This window comes from Carlito syrichta, unplaced genomic scaffold (assembly GCF_000164805.1).
Source record: "Carlito syrichta isolate Samal-C Ts95f unplaced genomic scaffold, Tarsius_syrichta-2.0.1 Scaffold302396, whole genome shotgun sequence".
Lineage (NCBI taxonomy): Eukaryota > Metazoa > Chordata > Mammalia > Primates > Tarsiidae > Carlito > Carlito syrichta.
In genome coordinates, this window is record NW_007246492.1 from 596893 (window position 1) to 616489 (window position 19597).

The 19597-nt window shown below is 39.8% G+C and overlaps 1 pseudogene; it reads left to right on the forward strand.

Moving 5' to 3' along the window:
• Positions 1-12354, forward strand: part of LOC103258877 — a 13307-nt pseudogene extending 953 nt beyond the window's left edge.
• The last annotated feature ends 7243 nt before the right edge of the window (positions 12355-19597 follow it).

Consider the following 19597-nt stretch of genomic DNA (forward strand, 5'->3'; position numbering starts at 1 on the left):
GGGAGCATGCCACTGCACTCCAGTCTGGGTGACAGAGTGAGACTCCAACTCAAAAAAAGAAAGGGGTCAGCAGTGGGGTGGGAGACACACATAAACATTAATAAGGGTACCTCTTATCAAACCAGGCAAAGTGGGGAACAAAGAAAGGCCCAAACTTTACTTGTACGATGACCACTTGTATCCTTAATCCTGAATTGTACCCCACATCTTTAAAATAAAGAAAAACAAAAAATCCTAATATTTCAAAATCAAGGAATGGTTAATTAAATGAAGTTACTCAATGGCAGGGATGTATTTGCTAGAGATTTTTTTAAGCACACGTAATGACATGGGAAAATACATAAATACATGTCTTAGTCTGCTATTGCCTGAAAAGCTACTTAAGAAATAAACACTAAATCCGGGTGGCATGCAACAATAAGCATTCACTTCTCTTTTTTTTTGAGTTGGAGTCTCACTCTGTCACCCAGGCTGGAGTGCAGTGGCACACTCATGGCCACCCCCGTGTCGACCTGTTGGGCTCTGGTGATCCTTCCGCCTCAGCCTTCCAAGTAGCCAGAACTACAGGCGTACGCCACCACGTGCGGCTAATTTTTGATTTATTGTGGAGATGAGGTCTCGCTAAGTTGCCCGGGCTAGGCTTGAACATGCGGGCTCAGGCAATCCACTCGCCTTGGGCTCCCAAAGTGCTGGGGTTCCAGACTGAGCCACCGAGCCCCGCCAGCATTCACTTCTTAAGCATTTATGTTTGCAGATTAGCCAGGGTGTGGCTCTGATTCTGGCTTCAGGTAAATTGGCCTTGGTTGCAGGAGGCAGGTCTGGGCTAAGGTATTGATTCTGGAGCCCAGGGTGAAAGAGTATCTGTTGCCAAGGGGGAAGCTCTTCTCGTGGCAGACACTCAGAGGGCAAGAGGGCGAGTGTAACCACACAGCACACTGTAAGCTTCTGCCTGTTTCAAGTCTGCCAGCTTCTTATTGGACAAAGCAAGTCACATGGCCCAGTCTAAAATTGAGGGGTAGAAAGTACTCTCTGCCTGCCTTGAGAAGATGACAAGAAGGTGTTATGTCTATTTCTCTTACAGAGGAATAAAGGACTGGCACCAATAAGTCAATCGATCCCAGTCTTCTCTCCATCGCTATTATTCTTTTTTTTTTTTTTTTTTGAGTTGGAGTCTCACTGTCCCCCAGACTGGAGTGCAGTGGCCGCTCCTGACCACCGCAGCCTCGACCTGCTGGGCTCCGGCGATCCTTCCCCCTCAGCCTTCCAAGTAGCTGGAATTACAGGCGCACGCTACCACGTCCGGCTAATTTTTTTTTTTTTTTTAATTTATTGTAGAGATGAAATCTCGCCTGCCCAGGCACGTCTCAAACCCGCGGGCTCAGGCAATCCACTCACCTCAGCCTCCCAAAGGCGTGGGATTACAGGCTGAGCCACCAAGCCCGGTCATCGCTATTATTCTTATCCCTCCCACATATGCTCACCTCCATCCCAAGATTCCCCCCAATCTCATTTCCTGATCACATAAGTCTAGAAAGATTGTACCTTGGGATATATGTCAACTCCTTGGCCTAGAGATCTTTGAACTAAAAAGACAAATTATCCTCTCCTCCTACACCCCACATACGATAGTGGAACAGAAACCAGAGAATCATAGGAGTGAGATGCATATAGCAGTCATGAGTTTATGGCAGTTGTGAAATCCTGGTAGGTAAATGCTGCCAGGTTCCCCTACCTTGGGAGAGCAGAATGTTCTTATTGGTTTAGGCCTCAGTACTGTTCCTGGGCATAGCTCCCCAAACCTCAGTTCAATTGTTAGACTTTGGACCTTGGCTCCACTCTTTGGGAAGTAATTCTTTGCCAAAATCTAAAGAGGGTCTAAGAGAATATGCCCTATCTGGTGACCGAGAAGCCTTTTCAGCCTGTCCCTGTCTGTCTCAGCTGGAGGGTAAGTTTTATATCCAAAGGGTCACAATCACTTTTAGTTCAAGTTGACAGAGGTATTTGCAATATAGGTTAATTTTTATTCCCTGCAAATGCTAGGATTTTCAGGCCCTGTCTATTCAATCCCAATTCTGTTTGCGAGGCAACCATGTTTTCCTTGGAACCCATCTCTTATCGTAACTTTTCAGATGTAGCCAGAAACAATTCACTTACTCTATCAGCACTGTGCATTGAAACGTGCTTGGCCGTCAACCCAACTTTATCAAATCCGCTTTCTGTCTTCTGGTTTATTGAATGGAACGGTCATAACAAATATTTCATTACTAAATGAACCAACATTTTCAGTACTACGTGGACCAACATTTTCCCAGCCTTCCAGAACAATATCCTTGTCGCCTAATTTCTAGTCCCCAAACTGAAGGCACATATGATGGGATTTGTGATGGCAACATCCTGCTTTCATCATATTTGGCTATCACCACCATTATGCTGTATAACAAAGGCAAGCAGTGAGAAGCATTTTGGCTTCAGGTAAACTGGCCTGGGTTGCAGGCTGCAGGTCTGGGCTAAGGAAAGTATTGATTTTGGAGCCCAGGGTGAAGGGGTATCGGCTGCCAGGGGAAGCTCTTCAGAGGCATGCAGTGCTAGGCATTCATTCCTGGCTCATGTGGGTTGGCTGGGGTTTGCCTCAGCTGCTGGCTGAGCGTCAGCTGGGTTTAGCTCCTGACCTTGACAGGGCTGTGCCACGTGTAGCTCTTCTGTAGCCCTGGCTGTAATAGCCCTTCTCAGCGCAATCACATTGCAAGAGGACAAGCCCAATGATGTCAGCACATTCCAAGCCTTTGTTTGCATCATGCTGTATTAATCAGTATTAGTCTTTTTATCCTTTTTTTCTGTTATTTTAAAGATGTGGGGTACAATTCAGGGTTAGGTTCAGAAGTGGTCATCGTACAGGTAAAGTGTGGGTACCCTTATGGGTGTTATGCTTCCCACCCCCCGGCAATGTCCCACTACTGCCAATCCCTTTCTTATAGTATCATAACAATAACTGGAGGAACTCAAATCACTTAATGAAAAAGATACCTGCACACGTGTGTTTATGGCAGCATTATTCACAATAGCAAAACCAACCGTGCTGTCCATCAAAAGTGGACTGGATAAAGAAAATGTGGTACATTTACATGATGGGATATTATGCAGCCATAAAGAAGAGCAAATGAACTTTGCAGCCACTTGGATGGAATTAGAGTCTATAAGACTCAGTGATTTATTCTGTGTTTTTGATGCTTTGACATCTCGGGGCCTTGCTGACCCTGGAGGGACTATCTCCCCCAAGGTTAGCTAACTCTTAGAGATAGCAAACAACTTGTCTATGGTGCATTTCTCATATGTAGCCAACTATCCAGAGCCCATGCCTCTACCTACCTCCTTTATTGAACTCTTACACTCTGGCCAATATTGTCCTCTTGGGATCACCCCAGGACCAGGGTACCTAATAGCTATACCTCAGAGAACATGAAATTATTCAAACTAGCTAATTCTAAACCTGCTTGTCCTGCCTCCTCCATGTTTTTCCCCATGGACACCACAATGCTGTCTACTTTTCTCCCTATTCCCTCTGCTTCTTGACCAACTTGTGGTGTGGCATGTCCCTTTGTGTTGGGATCTGTAAGTTTAACAAGCTATCTTTTCAATAGCAGTTGTCTGTTGATCTTTTAATCTTGCTGTTGCTACATAATAAAATCTACATTTAAAAATACTTGCTCAGCCGGGCTCGGTGGCTCAGCCTGTAATCCCGCGCCTTTGGGATGCTGAGGTGAGTGGATTGCCTGAGCCTGCGGGTTCGAGACCCACCTGGGCAGTGAGACCTCATCTCTACAGTAAATCAAAAAATCAGCCGGGCGTGGTAGCGCATGCCTGTAATTCCGGCTACTCGGAAGGCTGAGGTGGAAGGATCACTGGAGCCCAGCGGGTCGAGGCTGTGGTGGCCGGGAGCGGCCACTGCACTCCAGTCTGGGTGACAGAGTGAGACTCCAACTCAAAAAAAAAAAAAAAAAAGATTAAAAAAAAAAAAATGCTTGCCCACTAAAGCAGTGTGGTGATTCCTAAAAAAACCTAAAAATTGACCTTCCTTGTGATACAGCAATCCCTCTTCTGGGAATATACCTCCCTGGAGGAACATAAATCATTCTACAAAAAAAGACACCTGCGCACACACGTTTATTGCTGTGCTATTTTCATGGAATCAATCCTACTGCGCATGAGAAGTGGACTGGGTAAAGAAAACGTGGTACATATGCACAATGAAGTATTATGCAACCATAAAGAAGAACAAAATCATGGACTTCGCAGCAAATTGGTGGAACTAGAGGCCATCATACTAAGTGATCTATCACAGAAACAAAGAACTGAATACCACATTGCATGTTTTCTCAGGTAAGTGGACCCTGGACATTAGTCACATTAGCATAAAGGAGGTATTGGCAGTCACTGGGCACTGCTGGGGACGAAGGGAAGAAGGAGGATGGGAAACGAGTAATGACACAAAGGGCACCTGGTCCTATACCAGGGAGAGTGAGGGTCAATTAGAAGCCCAGATTTTACCTGCATGCAGCCCACTTATATAGTTAATCCTCACATGTACCCCGTGACTCTGTAATGAAATAGAATTTAATAAAAAAAGATGTCCACTAATGTCCCTATGACCAATTTAAGTCACTTAATCAATTCCAAAACCATGGTGTTGGGAATTACTCTCTACTCACCAACTTGGCAAGAGTGAAGCCATATTTCTAATAGAAGGAACAAATCTGGGACAATCTGTTCAGCAGAGTGTCAAGAGTGTGGGCATATAATCCTATCAGAGAGAAGTGAAGAATTGAGACCGATAGTTCAACCTGCCTCACTGTCCATAGTATATGTATGTACACATATGATGTTAATTAAAAATCGCTATGCAAACCATCCGTTGCAATTGATATGCAATATGATTTCAAATACGTAAGAGTCTCTGCAGAGAAAGAAGACTTGAAGGAAAGACATTAAAATGTGAAAAGGCATATCTTTGAGTGCTGAGACTGTGGATGATTACAATTATTCTTTATTTTATTTTATAAATTGTCTTTCATGAGAATATATTCATTTTATAATTTAAGGATGTACTGTATTAACTAAAAGCTGAGTCTTCCACTTATTAAACTAAAATCGCTTGAATGTCTTTGCTTAGGATTGGTAATGGTACTGAATGCAGGGACAAGGAGGATTTGCTCCTGGTTCCACCCAGGAGAATGGAAAGGTTTTCAGGACTGGGAACTATGCAGGGCCTGAAGGGTTGTCCTCTTTTTTTTTTTCATTCTGCTATTTAAAGTGTGGTCCATAGATCGCCAACATTGGTGTTATCAGGGAGTTTGTTAAAGATATATTCTCTCATTTCTCATGACAGAGCTATGGAATCAGAATCTACATTTTAAGAGGAATCTCCAGGTACTTTGAATACACACTGAGCCATTACTATTTATTCTAACATCATTTAAGGTAAGCGCATTTTTGTTTCAGGCTTCTCAATGGTTGGTAGAAATTATTATTATAAAATGCTAAGGTAAACAGTAAAATAGATAGGCAAACAGATAGGCTGTCCTATTGACCCAGTACTAACATTTTTCACACAATAAAAATGAATTATTCAGACTATAATATTAATTGATTGATAGTCTGATGTGAATCCCTGCTCCAGGTAGAAGAGCATTTCCCTAAAAATTTATAGCACAGAATTGTTATTCTGGGAGGTATTGGTAGGATATGAATTAGTCCCATTGTATTAGTTTCCTACGACTGCTGTAAGGAATTACCACACATTTGGTGACTTAATACAGCACAAATTTATTATCTTACAGTTCTGGAGGTAAGAAGTCTGCAATGGGTATCACTGGCCATCAGCAGGGCTACATTCCTTCTGTATGTATAACCCCTTTCCTTGCCTTTTTTCAGCTTCTGCAGGCTTACCCGCGTTCCTGTGCCTCCTGCTATCTTCAAAGCCAGCAATGGCCTGTCAAGCGTTTCTCAGGCTGCATCACTATAACACTGACTCTCTTCTGCCTCCTGATTCCGGTTTTAAGGACCTTTGTGATTACACTGGGTTTACCCAGATAATCCAGGATAACCTCTTATTTTAAGGTCGGCTAATGAGCAACCTTTATTCCATCTGCTACTGTAATTCCCCCATGCCATGTTGAGTTTCTGGGATTAGAACATGGACATCCTTGGGAAGCCATTGTTCTGCCCACCACATCTACGAGACAGAGATTGTGTGATCAATCTGTAAGTAATATTTTCTTCTTGGATTTTTGCAATGTACGTCAGTATAGTAAAGTCTCTGAGAACTTGAGGAGTAAAGAGACCCCTTTAAGGTTGCCCAACCCAGGAACTCTTTTTTTTTCTTGCACATTTCATGAAGCCGAGCAAGAGAAATACAGAGAAATTCAGAGAAAATGAAAGAGCTGGTTTTTTCCCTAAAGGGACTGCAGAAAACTTTTTATTTTTTCAATCATCAATTGCAAATTAATACAGAATTCATTAGTGCTCAGGGAATGCAGGGCAGAAGAGTGAGTGAAAATATCTGTAGGAATCAGAAGCCCTCATTACCAGGCTTCTATCACAAGGCAACTTAGAACACAGCAGTAGTTGTGGGAGTCTATGCTTATTTCCATTTCATCATTGACGTATCGCGGCATTATGAATAATTTAAAAAAATCTGTCTGGGTCATTTTCTTAATCTCTATGACTCTGTATCTCATATGTAAAATTGGGTTAACATTATCCCTTTCATCCAGTACCATGATGGGGTTTTAATTAACGTTAAAATGATCTATGGCATTCACATGCAGAAAGAGTTATTAAATTTTGGTGCCAAATATTATGATGGTAATGAGGACTAGCTCACCAATATCTCATTACATGTGCAACTTTTTTCATTAATTTACTGCATGAATCACCAATGGCTGCATACAGTATTATCCTGATAGCCAGAACAGCCATCTCCTTTCATCTTTTAGATATCTCATGTTGAAACCAAGAAATATAAACTAGAGAAAGCTGAGTCTTACAAAAAACATTCCCAGTAGGCATTTGTTTTATGTGGTGAGCATAATGATTGCTTACAATAAAAAAGCCTTGAAAGGTCTCATTTGTTCTAAGATTATTCATGCAGCAATTATGCTATTGATGTCAATCTGTTTTAATGATAATATATTTTAAACTATTCTGAACCCACTAAACAAAGCATAGTATAATGCTTGTAATCTTCCTCAGGACCTCACTTGCTAAGATACCTATTCACTTTCTTGATGAGAAAAAGCTGAAGGATATAGGCATTTTAAAAAAATAAAACAGATAAAGTACTGATCAGTTGACATCTAAAATGAACTGGAACTTGTAATCTTTAAGTAAATAATCACAAAAGAGAGAAATTGTTGGGTAGTCTGACTTATATTATAGATCATATTATGTATTTTAGTACAAGTACTCTTCAAGAGAGCCCCTAAATTGTATATATGACACAAGAGAAATGATCTAGTATTTATTTTGTGGCTTGCCAAGAGCACAGGGGCTGTCCCAACTTAGATTTAATACATCTAAATTTGTCTTTGGCTTTAAATTTGGCTATAGGTTTTCAGGTAACAAATTATATTTCAAATGAGTATTATTACTTAGCTTCTTAAGGTCCTTGTTTTTGTAGCCTAAGTAACATATTAATGCATTTCACTCTAAAAATAGTTATATGTAAAAAACGTCAAAATAATTGTTAAAGATGTACTCTCAGATATTAATGAGGTTAAGTCTCACACTTGCTTCACTGTATCAGGTTTTGTTATGACTCTGAACTGAAGTCATATTCACACGGACAGGGCAAAAATGCATCACTGACATATCTATTTGATGCTGTCATCTATGTTCGCAGCTAGTCTGTAAAATTTATTAGCGATTATAAATTTCCATCTTCAGTACTGGATTTTTTTCATTATTTATTTTCATTTTGCCTCGTAGATATCATTGGAGCAAATAACTTGAAGATGGGTAAATAAAAGTGGCTGAAGCTGATAAAAGAAAGCACATTGCTTGATTAATATCCTTATCTTTTTTGAAAGCTGGGTTACAAAAATGTATAACTATAAAAAATGAAAATTTAAAACCAGGTGAAGTCAGGGCAAATGAATATGGCTAGAGAAAAGCCAAATGAAACCAAGGGTGAGGCGACACTTAACACGTACTCTTCTTTTCCAGCACACACACGAGTACTGATTCAGGCTAAATAGTGTACACACTCATTTCGAGGGTGGCCACGTACATTTGGTTCTATATTTTTTAGTAGCCAAGGACTGGGAGAAATTGAGTCAGGGATAATGGGCTGAGTGTATGCTTGTAAACAATGCTTGTGAAATGGCTCTATTTTTCTCTGAATCCGGCTGTTCAAAGAACAGAATTTTAAAATCCACTTACCTCTGTTATTTTCAGAAAGGAAGGGAGTAGTATAGCTGATCATCTGAAAACATCAGATGATACAACATAATTCTATTTTTAGTTCTGAAATGCAGCCATGGGACTTTAAAACAAAATCCGACACGTTTTGTTAGAGATGCCACACACAACCAGTCACGACTGGCTGGCACTGCAGAAAGCTGAAAGTCACAACAAAGGGACTTATCACTGAGAGCAAAGAGCTGGGGAAAAGGCCTCATGCAGCAAACTGGTGGGTTTGTACCAACGGTAGAGGAGTTTTGTGTGTGCTTATAAATCTGAAACAGAACCCAGTGTTTTCTTGTGATTCGGAAAGCTCACGTGTGTCTGGGTGCCTGGGAGATGTGGAATCTTGTCCTGGTTCTGCTGGTAACTGGCTTTGTAATCCTGAGATAATTGCTTCCCCATTTCTCAGTCTATTTTCTCTAATACAATGTGAATTAGATGAGATACCCTTTGAAGTCCATTCCAGGACCCAAAGTTTAAGCAGCATAGTTATATATCCTCCAAACCTCATATGTGTAAACATCTCATTCTTTTCTTAATTCCTTTATAGCCAAACTAAAATAATCCCTACTTCAATGATGACAGAGAGAGCAAAAAACCCCAAACTAAACAAATCGAGCAAACAACAATCAGTTTGCCGCTTTGATTCGCTTCCGGTTTAGAGTTTAGTCTTCTGTTATAATTACTCAGAATTTAAATTTAGTTGATTCTAAATTCAAGCTCTCTGTCAGAGGTGTCCTTTCCTCTCAAGAGTTCCCCCCTTACTCCCTGCCCTTGTCCTCCTGGACATCTCCTTCCACCACTTGGTGCTGCTTTACTCCTTGTGATGGCTTCTGGGTACAAGAGGAAGCTTAGATAGTAACATGGCAGGAAAGACGAAGTTTCTGACCTGGGTTGGCCTCTACCTGGGTATCTCATCCTGGTTCCTGTTCCTCTTCTGCCCGTTTTGCCAGCCCGTGTTCTCCTTCTGACTTGAACCAGCATCATCTGCTGCTGGTGCCCTTGGTTGTAGCCGTGCCATCTGACCATCAGGCTCATGTACTCTGTGCCCTCCTCATCTTGTCCCCCGTCCTTCTCAGCTTTCTTTCTTTTTTTTTTTTGAGTTGGAATCTCACTCTGTTGCCCAGGCTGGAGTGCAGTGGCCGCTCCCGGCCACCGCAGCCTCCACCTGCTGGGCTCCGGCGATCCTTCTGCCTCAGCCTTCCGAGTAGCCGGAATTACAGGCACACGCTACCACGCCCGGCTGATTTTTTTGATTTATTGTAGAGATGAGGTCTTGCTACCCAGGCGGGTCTCGAACCCGCAGGCTCAGGCAATCCACTCACCTCAGCCTCCCAAAGGCGCGGGATTACAGGCTGAGCCACCGAGCCCGGCCTTCTCAGCTTTCTATCCCTTCTGCAGTCTGCAGGAACTGCTGGACAGGAGCTGACCTTGAAGAGCCGGGCACGCTCAGGCTCTCTACCTAAGGATGTTACACTTCTATTTCTACTCCCCTGAGTCTATCCTATGATGGCTTCAGGCACACAAAAAGCTAGCATTTAGTGAATCATTTTGCTTTTTATTTTTGGTACGAAACAGACTCTTCTGCCCTAAGATTCTCAAATCTAGCTAGAGGTTTTCATTTTGCACAAAGGGTCTCAATTCTAAAGGAGGATATTCACCACATTTGTCTGTCTTTCCTGCTTCCTTCACTTCTGGGAGGGATGCTTTATCTTGTTTGGTGGGTCCATATCATATCATATCATATCATGTCATATCATATCATATCATCATTCACACTTCCTGTCTTTCAATGTCTTACGCTAAACAGTCTGTACTCAAATCCTCTAAGTTTTAACTCTTTGAAGTCTTTTTCCTCCTCTTAAAGAAATTTGGCTCCTGCAAATGAGAAATGAAGGACCTGGTTTTCTTGTCTTCAAAACATGCATCATCAGTTTTTTAAGAAGTTAGATGCTGAATACCAACTACTTTCCTCCCTGCTTCTAAGCAAGAGATTCCTAGACTTCTAAGAACAGAGTAACAATCATACAACAATGGATTTCTTACAATGGGTATGATGCAGTCATATAACAATGGGTATCATACAGCAATAGGTAGCAGGAATTAACAAGAATTACAAGGATACAGAAGAACTCGATGATATGTTAACTAACAGGATCTTTCATAGAACACTCCACACAGCAACAGTGAATACACCTTCTATTCAAGTGCCCACAGAACACGCACAAAGATAGATTATATTCTGTACCATAAAACAAACCTTGGCAAATTTAAAATAATTGAAATCATACAAGGTATTTTCTCTGATTACAATAGAATAAAAAACCAGTAACAAGAAAAATAACAGTTATATCTTTAAACTGTCGGAAACAAACACACTTTCAAATAATTTGTGGGTGCTATGGACTAAATGTGTGTTCCCTCTGAATTTGTATGTTGAAGCCTAATCACCAATGTGATGGGATTGGAGATGGGGGTCTTTAGAAGACAATTGTCTTATGGGAGCGGAACCCTTATGAATGGGATTAGTGCCCTTATGAAAAAGAGACAGGAGAAAGCTTTATCTTCTTTTTCTGCTCTACATCGAGTGAGATTGCAATGAGAAGACTGCCATCTACAAACCACAGAGTGGGCTGTCTCTTAGCACCTTGATCTGGGACTTGCTAGCCTCCAGAATTCTAAGAATTAGATGTTGGTTGTTTAAATCACCCAGCCTATAGTATATTTGTTATGGTAGCCCAAACTGACTAAGACCATGGGTCAAAGAGGAAGTAATAAGAAAAATATTTTTAAGCCGGGCTCGGTGGCTCAGACTGTAATCCCGCACCTTTGGGAGACTGAGGAGAGTGGATTGCCTGAGCCCACAGGTTCGAGACCCGCCTGGGCAGGCGAGATCTCATCTCTACAATAAATAAAAAAAATCAGCCAGCCGTGGTAGTGTGTGCCTGTAATTCCGGCTACTCGGAAGGCTGAGGCGGAAGGATCGCCAGAGCCCAGCAGGTCGAGGCTGCGGTGGCTGGGAGCGGCCACTGCACTCCAGTCTGGGCGACAGAGTTAGATTCCAACTAAAACAAAAAAGAGAAATATTTAAAAAAATACATCAAACTGAATGAAAATAAAATATATTAAAATATGTGGGATACAGATAAAGCAATGGTGGCAGGTAAATGTACAGCAATAGTGAACACATTTACAAGAGATGACTCAAATAATCTAAGTTCCCACCTCAAGAACGTTGTAAGGAAAAAGCAAAATAAACCCAATCAAGAAGAAGGAAAGAAATAATAAAGAGCAAAAATCAAGACAATGAAAACAGGAAAAAAAAAATAGGAACAATACCAATGAAACAAAGAGTAGGTTTGTAAAAAGATTAAAAAAATTGGTATCACTGTATGTTTAGAAAGACTCAAACCATTTTTTCCCTCTGCTCTTACACTAAAACAATAGCCATCATCAACCCAGGAGACCTCTGTCATCCCCAATTAAGTAGGAATTTTTCCCCACAGCAAACAAGCAAATCAGCTCTACAGTGAATACCAGCTAGGTATCTTACAACGCAATTACAACATTATCTACCTGGAAACAGTGCCCGATCTTACAGGTAGAAGTTTCAGTCCCCAGCACTGCCTTCCTTCAGACATCAGTCACAAGTCTGGGCCTATGGAATTTCTGACCAACTGACTTCCAGTTGAGATTTTCATCATTCCCACTCTGTGTTCAAGTTGCCAGAGTAGCTCACAGAACTCAGGAAAGTACTTACTTATGTTTGCCACTTTATTATAAAGGATATTACAAAGGATATAGATGAAGTGATGTCCAGGGAGAGGCTTATGAGAAGGAACACAGCTTCTATGCCCTCCCAGGTGTGCCATCCTCCGGGAACCTCCATGTGCTCAGCTATCCAGAAGCTCTCCAAACCTCATTCTCTTGGGTTTTTAGGGAGGCTTTGTTATGTGGGAAAGATTGATTAAATCATTGGCCAATGCTGATCAACTTGACCTTCCATCCCACTTCCCTCCCCAGAGGTTGGGGAGTGAGGCTGAAAGTCCCAACCTTTCAATCATGTCTTTGTATTTCTGGCGACCAGCCCCATCCAAAGCTACCAGTCAATATTAGTATACAAGATTCCAAGAATTTTAGGAGTTGTTTGTTAGGAAAGGGGTTTAAAGACCAAATTACATTTTATAATATCACAGGGTAATACTAGTTTCATAAAATAAACTGGGAATTTTCCTCCGCTCTTCACTTTTCTTGATGGGATTGTGTCAAACTGGTTTTAATTCTTCTTTAAACATTTGGTGGAATTCTCCTATGACGTATCTCGACCTGGAGATTGATGAAATTCAATTTCTTTAATATTTTAGGGCTAATTTAAATCATCTACTTCACATTAGGCAAGTTGTATAGTTTGTGCTATTTGAGGAGTTGATCCATTCATCTTGAAACTGCATATATAAAATTAATATCTGGCCATGGGATACAAGCTGTAGGAGAGATGTGAGCCCTGAAAAGCTGCAGCTCTCGTTAGAACTTAACAAATGTATTATTTCTAAGTTTTCTTTTACTTCGATAGAAGACAATTGATTATCTTCACATCCAGACCCATGGGGAAAGGGAGAAGCTATCCCCAAGGTTGATAAACATATTTTAACTTAAACATTGGGCCTATGATTGTTTGAAGATAAAAGTGGAGGTTGAAGGACAGAAGTACTTCTAATCTCCAGAGATTCCCACCTGTTCTCATTTTTTTCTCCTAAACTACTTCTATAATGGCTCACAACCCTGGGGGTAATAGCTGATGGTCATGGAACTTGCTTTATAGGTAGCATCTATTGCAAAGCCTAAGAATAATAGAATAATATTTGAGATATTTTTCAGACTCTGATGGACCTGCGGCCCCACCCAGACCCAGAGCATAGACCAGGAAGCTGGCTCTGCTGGTTCTGTGACAATCCCCTCCTGGAAATTGGCTCTGTGACATGAAGACAGTTTTGATACCCTCAAAACATCATCAATTAATCAGCAGTCCCTATCCCCCTGATCCCCAGGAAACCCTTCCTTTGTCTCCCCGCATTCTTCCTTTTAAAAATCTTAGCCTCTGTTATCATACAAAAAAGACACCAGCAATGAACAATGTACATGTTCATTGAAACGCAATTCACAATTGTACAAATGTGGAATCAACTCTAAATGCCCATCAACTGATCAGTGGATGATGAAAAGATAATATATCTATATTACAGAATACTATTCACCAGGAAAAACAGTGAAATAATGTCTTTTGCAGTCACTTGGAGGGAATTAAAGAACATCATCCTAAGTGAACTAATATAGGAACCGAAAACCAAACACTGTGTGTTCTTTTTTATAAGGGGGAGCTAAACTACTAACCTGCAAAGGCATGGAGAATGGTATAATGGAGGCTGGAGACTCAGAAGGGATGGGGGGAAGGAGTGGAGGGTTGAAAAATCATCTATTAAGTACAGTATACATAGGTGGGAATATAGGGTACACTTAAATCCCAGACTTCTTCACCACTATACAATGTAGCCACGTAACCAAAACTATTTGAACCCTTAAAGCTATTGAATAAAGAGAAAAATCAATAAATAAATACCCTAGCCTCTGACTTTTCAAGTTCATAGATTTGAGTAATATCTCTCACCCTCTGTACTCAATTGCTTTGTAATATTAAACTCTCTAACTGCAATGACTGCATCAGTTCTCCCCCACCCCCACTCCGGGCAGTGGGCATAAGAACCTGGTGAGGCTGTAACAATCTGAGTTTTCAGATTACGTGTGTAGAGTTATTTGCAATGTTTCCTACATTTAAAGAAGAATTAACATCAATTCTACACAATATCTTCCAGAATATAGAAGAGGGGAAATTTCCCAGCTAGTTTGTGAAGCTAGTATCACTCTGATACCCAAACCAGACAAAGATAGCATAAAAAAGAAAACTACAAACCCATATCCTTCATATGTATTGCTACAGGGATCCTTTAAAATGCAATTAAAACATGATTCAGTTACGTAAAAAAGAAAAAAAGAATTACACAAGGGAGGACCCAACAAACCCCTGGAATTTATTTATAGAAAATTGTTCATTTATTCGTACATGTTTAAACTTCAGTCACCTTCAAAGCACAATCCATCTGATGCAATACACCTATCAAGGCAGTTTTTCCACTGCTCAAAAAAGTTTTTGAACTTGTCAGCTTTGATGCCTTCTAGTGTTTCTGCCATTTCTGTTTCACATCTTCCACATTGGCAAAACATTTCCCTTTGAAGACTTTTCTCATCTGGGGAAACAAAAAAAAGTAGCTTGGGGTGGGGTGAGATAGGGCAAACAGGGAGAGTGGGGGCACAGAGATCATGCCATTTGGGGCCCCAAACTGCTGAATACTCAGTGTGGTGTGAGCAGGTTGTTCATGTAAATCATCCATTTTGAGATGGGCCAACATGTTGAAAGAATCTCCACAAAAGAATTTACTGAAGCTGATTGCAGCCTTTTGCATCAACACTAGTTGCTACGCTGATGCCGATGGGTTTCTAGAACACTTACCTAATAGGGAAGTATATACTACAAGGGACCCATCCTCCAAAAGATATTATAATTCTGGTTTGTCTTGGGTCCCTTTTTGTATATCATGAATAAACAGAGTTTATTCCAGGAATTCAAGACTGGTTCAACATTTGAAAATCAACCAGTGTAAGTATGTGAATAGGTAAAGAAGAAAAATTACACGATCATGTTAATTGACGCAGAAAGATAATGTGATAAAGTTACACTTTCACTTGTGATAAAAAAAATTCTTAGAGCAATAGAAATAGAGGGGGAATTTCCTCAGTTTGACCAAAAACATTTACCAAAAACCAACAGCTAACACTATAATTAATACTGGAAAACTGATTTATTTCTCCCTGTTACCAGGAAAAAGGCAAGGATATCCTTTCTCATCACTTTTATTCAACATTGTATTGGAAGTTCTAGCCAATGCAATAAAGCATACAAAGGAAATAAATGGCATACAGACCAAAATGGAACAAATAAAACTGCACTTATTTGAAAACAACCTCATTGTCTATGTAGAAAATCCCAAGGAATTTCCAAAAAAAAAGTTACACTCTAGAAGTAATAATCAGTCAAAGTCACACAAAGCAACTTAAACACAGGCAATCATACGCAAGCTATATATATATATATATACTATATAAACACTGTATGTATTTCATACTACAAATGGACACATGGACACCAAAATAAATAAGACATCATTTACAATGATCAATGACTGTAAATATATTAAGCACAATGAAATACTTAGATGCAAATCTAACAAAACATATACAAGATGTATATGCTGAACACCAGTGAAAGAATCCAAAGAAGATACAGGTAAACAAAGAGATATCTTATTATGCTCATGAATTGGAAGACTCAACATAGTGAAAATGTGAATTTTCCCCAATTTATAACCAGATTCAATGCAATTTTTACCACAATTCCAGCAAGATATCATTATTGTTAAAGACAACATTATTCTAAAATTTATATAGCCAGATGCAGTGGCTTGTGCCTATAAGCCCAGCTACTCAGGAGTGTGAAGCAGGAGGATTCTTTGAGCCTAAGAGTTCAAGGCTGCAATAAGCTATGCTCATGCTATTGCACAACAGTCTGGGTGACAGAGGGAGATCCTTGTCTCCAAAATAAACACACAAACAAATAAATAAATTTATGTGGAAAGGAACTAGAATAAATAAAATAATTTTGAGAAAGAGCAAGATGGAAGGAATCAGTCTACCTGATTTCAAGACTTGTTATATAGCTACAGTAACCAAAACTGTATGAAATTTGTGGAGTGATGGGCACAGAGACCAAGAGAACAGACTAGAGAACCCAGAAATAGATCCATACAAATATGCTCAACTGATTTTTGACAAAGGCAAAAAAGCAATTAAATGAAGGAAAGATCTTTTTTTGTCAAATAGTTCTGGAACAATTAAACATCTAAAGCTTCAGCCTTCTGAGTAGCAAGCAGGAACTACAGGCACACGCTACCATGCCCGGCTAATTTTTTGATTTATTGTAGAGATGAGGTCTCGCCAAGTTGCCCAGGCAGGTCTCGAACCCGCGGGCTGAGGCAATCCACTCACCTCGGCCTCCCAAAGCGCAGGATTACAGGCTGAGCCACCTAGCCCGGCTAAAAAAAAAGAATCTTAAAGCCCCACACTTAATACAAAAATTAATTCAAAATGGATCATGGACTTAAAGGTAAAATACAAAATTATAAGACTTTTAGTCAAAACAAAAATGAAAACAAAAACCTCCCAGAAGAATCTGTTTGGATCTAGGACTGGGCAGAGAAGTCTTAGACGTGACCAAAAAAAAAAAAAAAGTTATAAAAAGAAAAATTGGTAAATTGAACTTTATGAAAAAGAAAAACTTTTGTTGTGAGACTCTGTTAAGATAATAAAAAGACAAGTTATAGATTGAGAGAAGATATTTGCAAACCACATATCTGACCAAGGACTAGTATCTAGAATGTATAAAGAACTATAGAATTCTCAAAACTCAATAAAAAAAAATCAAACCAACCAATTAGAAAATGAATAAAAGACATGAAGAAACATTTCACTAAAAAAGATACACAGATGGCAATTAGGCACATGAAAAAATGTTGAATATTGTTAGCCATAAGAGGAATGCAACTTAAAGCCACAATGAGATCATTACACACCTCTATTAGAATGATTAAAATAAAAAATAGTGACAACACCCTAAACTAGCAAGAATGCAGATAAAGGAACCCTCATACATTGCTGGTGAGAGTAAAAATGACACAGTCTTTCTGGAAAACAGTTTGACTATTTATTCAAACACCAAACATGAAACTATCATCTGACCCAGCAATTATATTCCTGGACATTTATTCTAGAAAAATGAAAACTTGTATTTCACACAAAATCCCATACCTGAATGTTCATAGCAGCTTTATTTGTAATATACAAAAACTAGAAACAATCCCGATGTCCTTGAATGGATAATTCGGTAAACAAACTGTGGTACATCCATATTATAGAATATTCTCAGTCATAAAATGGAATAAAGTACTGATACATACAAATATTTGGATGAATCTCCAAAGAATTGTGCTGCATGAAAAAACTCAATCTCAAAAAGTTGCCTGATGCATGATTCCATTTATATAACAGTAACAAAACAAAATTACAGAAATAAAGGACATATTAGTAGTTGCTAGAGTCTAAGAGGGGTGAGAGGAAGGGAGGTGGGTATTTCTATAAAAAGGCACCGCGAGAGAGATCCTCAGGGTGGTGGAAATAACTGTATCTTAACGGTATAATGTCCATATCCTGGTTGTGTTATTGTCCCGTAGTTCTGATTTTTTGGAAAAATCTGGGGAAAGAGTGTGTGGGAACTCTGTGTTATTTCTTACAACTGAATGTAAGCCCGCAATGTTCTCAAATAAAACAATTAAAAAGGTGAAAAGTTTTGTTTTTTTAAAAAAGCAACAGTAATTTTATATTCAGTGCTCATACACACTTTTTAGTACCTGAAACAGTTCCTAGTGTATAGAAGGCATTTAATTTTGCTGAATAGAATGAGTTTGAAGCAAGGAAATAACTATTTGATATTCATTTAAGATTCACAAATCTTAAAACTTCCGGGTGAGACAGATACCTGGATACTCTTTCTCTCCCATGATCTAGAGATGTTTTAATGTCTCCTCCCCTCTCCCCCATAATATTGATTTCTTCTACTAAGTTTGTGGACACAACTTTGAGGGACTGAACTTTGAAGGACTGAAGGAGACAGAGTATGTCTGAGCACACAAACAGACTACTCACAGAAGCCAGCTGGAAAATTTTCACTTTTCCAAAGAAACTTTGTTCAGCTTTGCCCTTCCTTACTCACTGAGAATACCAGTGTCGTAAATTACTTCCTACTTTGTACATACTTAAGATCTGAGTCTTAGCTGGCACAGGACCCAAGCAATCATTCGACCTGCTGCAGATTTGGGGGTCCAATATCCTCCCCAGGTTCCTGTTTTTATGTAATCTAGTACTCAGTGAATATTTTGAAGATTAGTATTTGTTAGAGAGTGGGGAAGGGAGTTTATACTTTCGATCTGCCTGCGGGTAGAGTTACCCGTGAGGGCTTTTTCAGTTTACCACTCACCCTTTGTAGGGGAGCAATTTGTGCCTAGAAGGCAAAGACAAGATAGACTGTACAAGGGAAATCAAGCCTTTGAGAACTCATCCTGGTGAACAGGAGTGTTTCAAAAACCATCCTTAAAATGCTGAGGCCAGCAGAGTATATTTTGCAAGTCGTGAAGGAGACATGATTGGATTAGTGATCAATTTTGCTTCTGGGGGATTTGGTACAAAATGATATTCGATAATCACAGCTACAGACATGTGGAGGCCTGTGGTCAATTCATCATACAACTGATGGAGCGGTTCCCTCTAGTGGTCGGAGCCTGTGCTTTGAAATGAAGCAAAAGCATGTTTTGTAATTTGAGAAGTTAAGGATAGAAAAAAGAGTCTATTTTGCGTTCAGACAATACCTAGCAACATTTGACATTCGCAAGTGACTTTTCAAGATTTCTAAAACAAGCCAACTTTCACGGGCACCAAGAGAGGACCTAGGTTAGGATTGGCAAATTGTTATGCAGAGACAAAACTGTGAGGTGTTTGTCTTTAATATCCCAGCCTTCCTTCCAGCATTTAAAAAATTTCCTTGTGCTGCAAAACTTACCAATTTTTCTAAGTACAGCCCATCATGTACACATTAAGAATGTAGTGCTATTGCTTTCATTAAGATCTGTGGTCTTGTATTAGATTATTATATTTTTCTGTGAAATTAAGTCTTTCCCAATGGAAATATATTCGGAGCCCTGTTTAATCCACATAACAATCATGAAGTAGGTTTCTATTTTATTCCTTATTTTTCAGATGAAGGAACCGAAGCATAGAGGTTATTTAAAGTAACCAGTGTCACCTAGCTAGAAGGCAGTCCAACTCTAATCTCAGATTTGAGTAAAAAGATCTGCTGGACTCGGTGGCTCAGCCTGTAATCCCGCGCCTTTGGGAGGCTGAGGTGAGTGGATTGCCA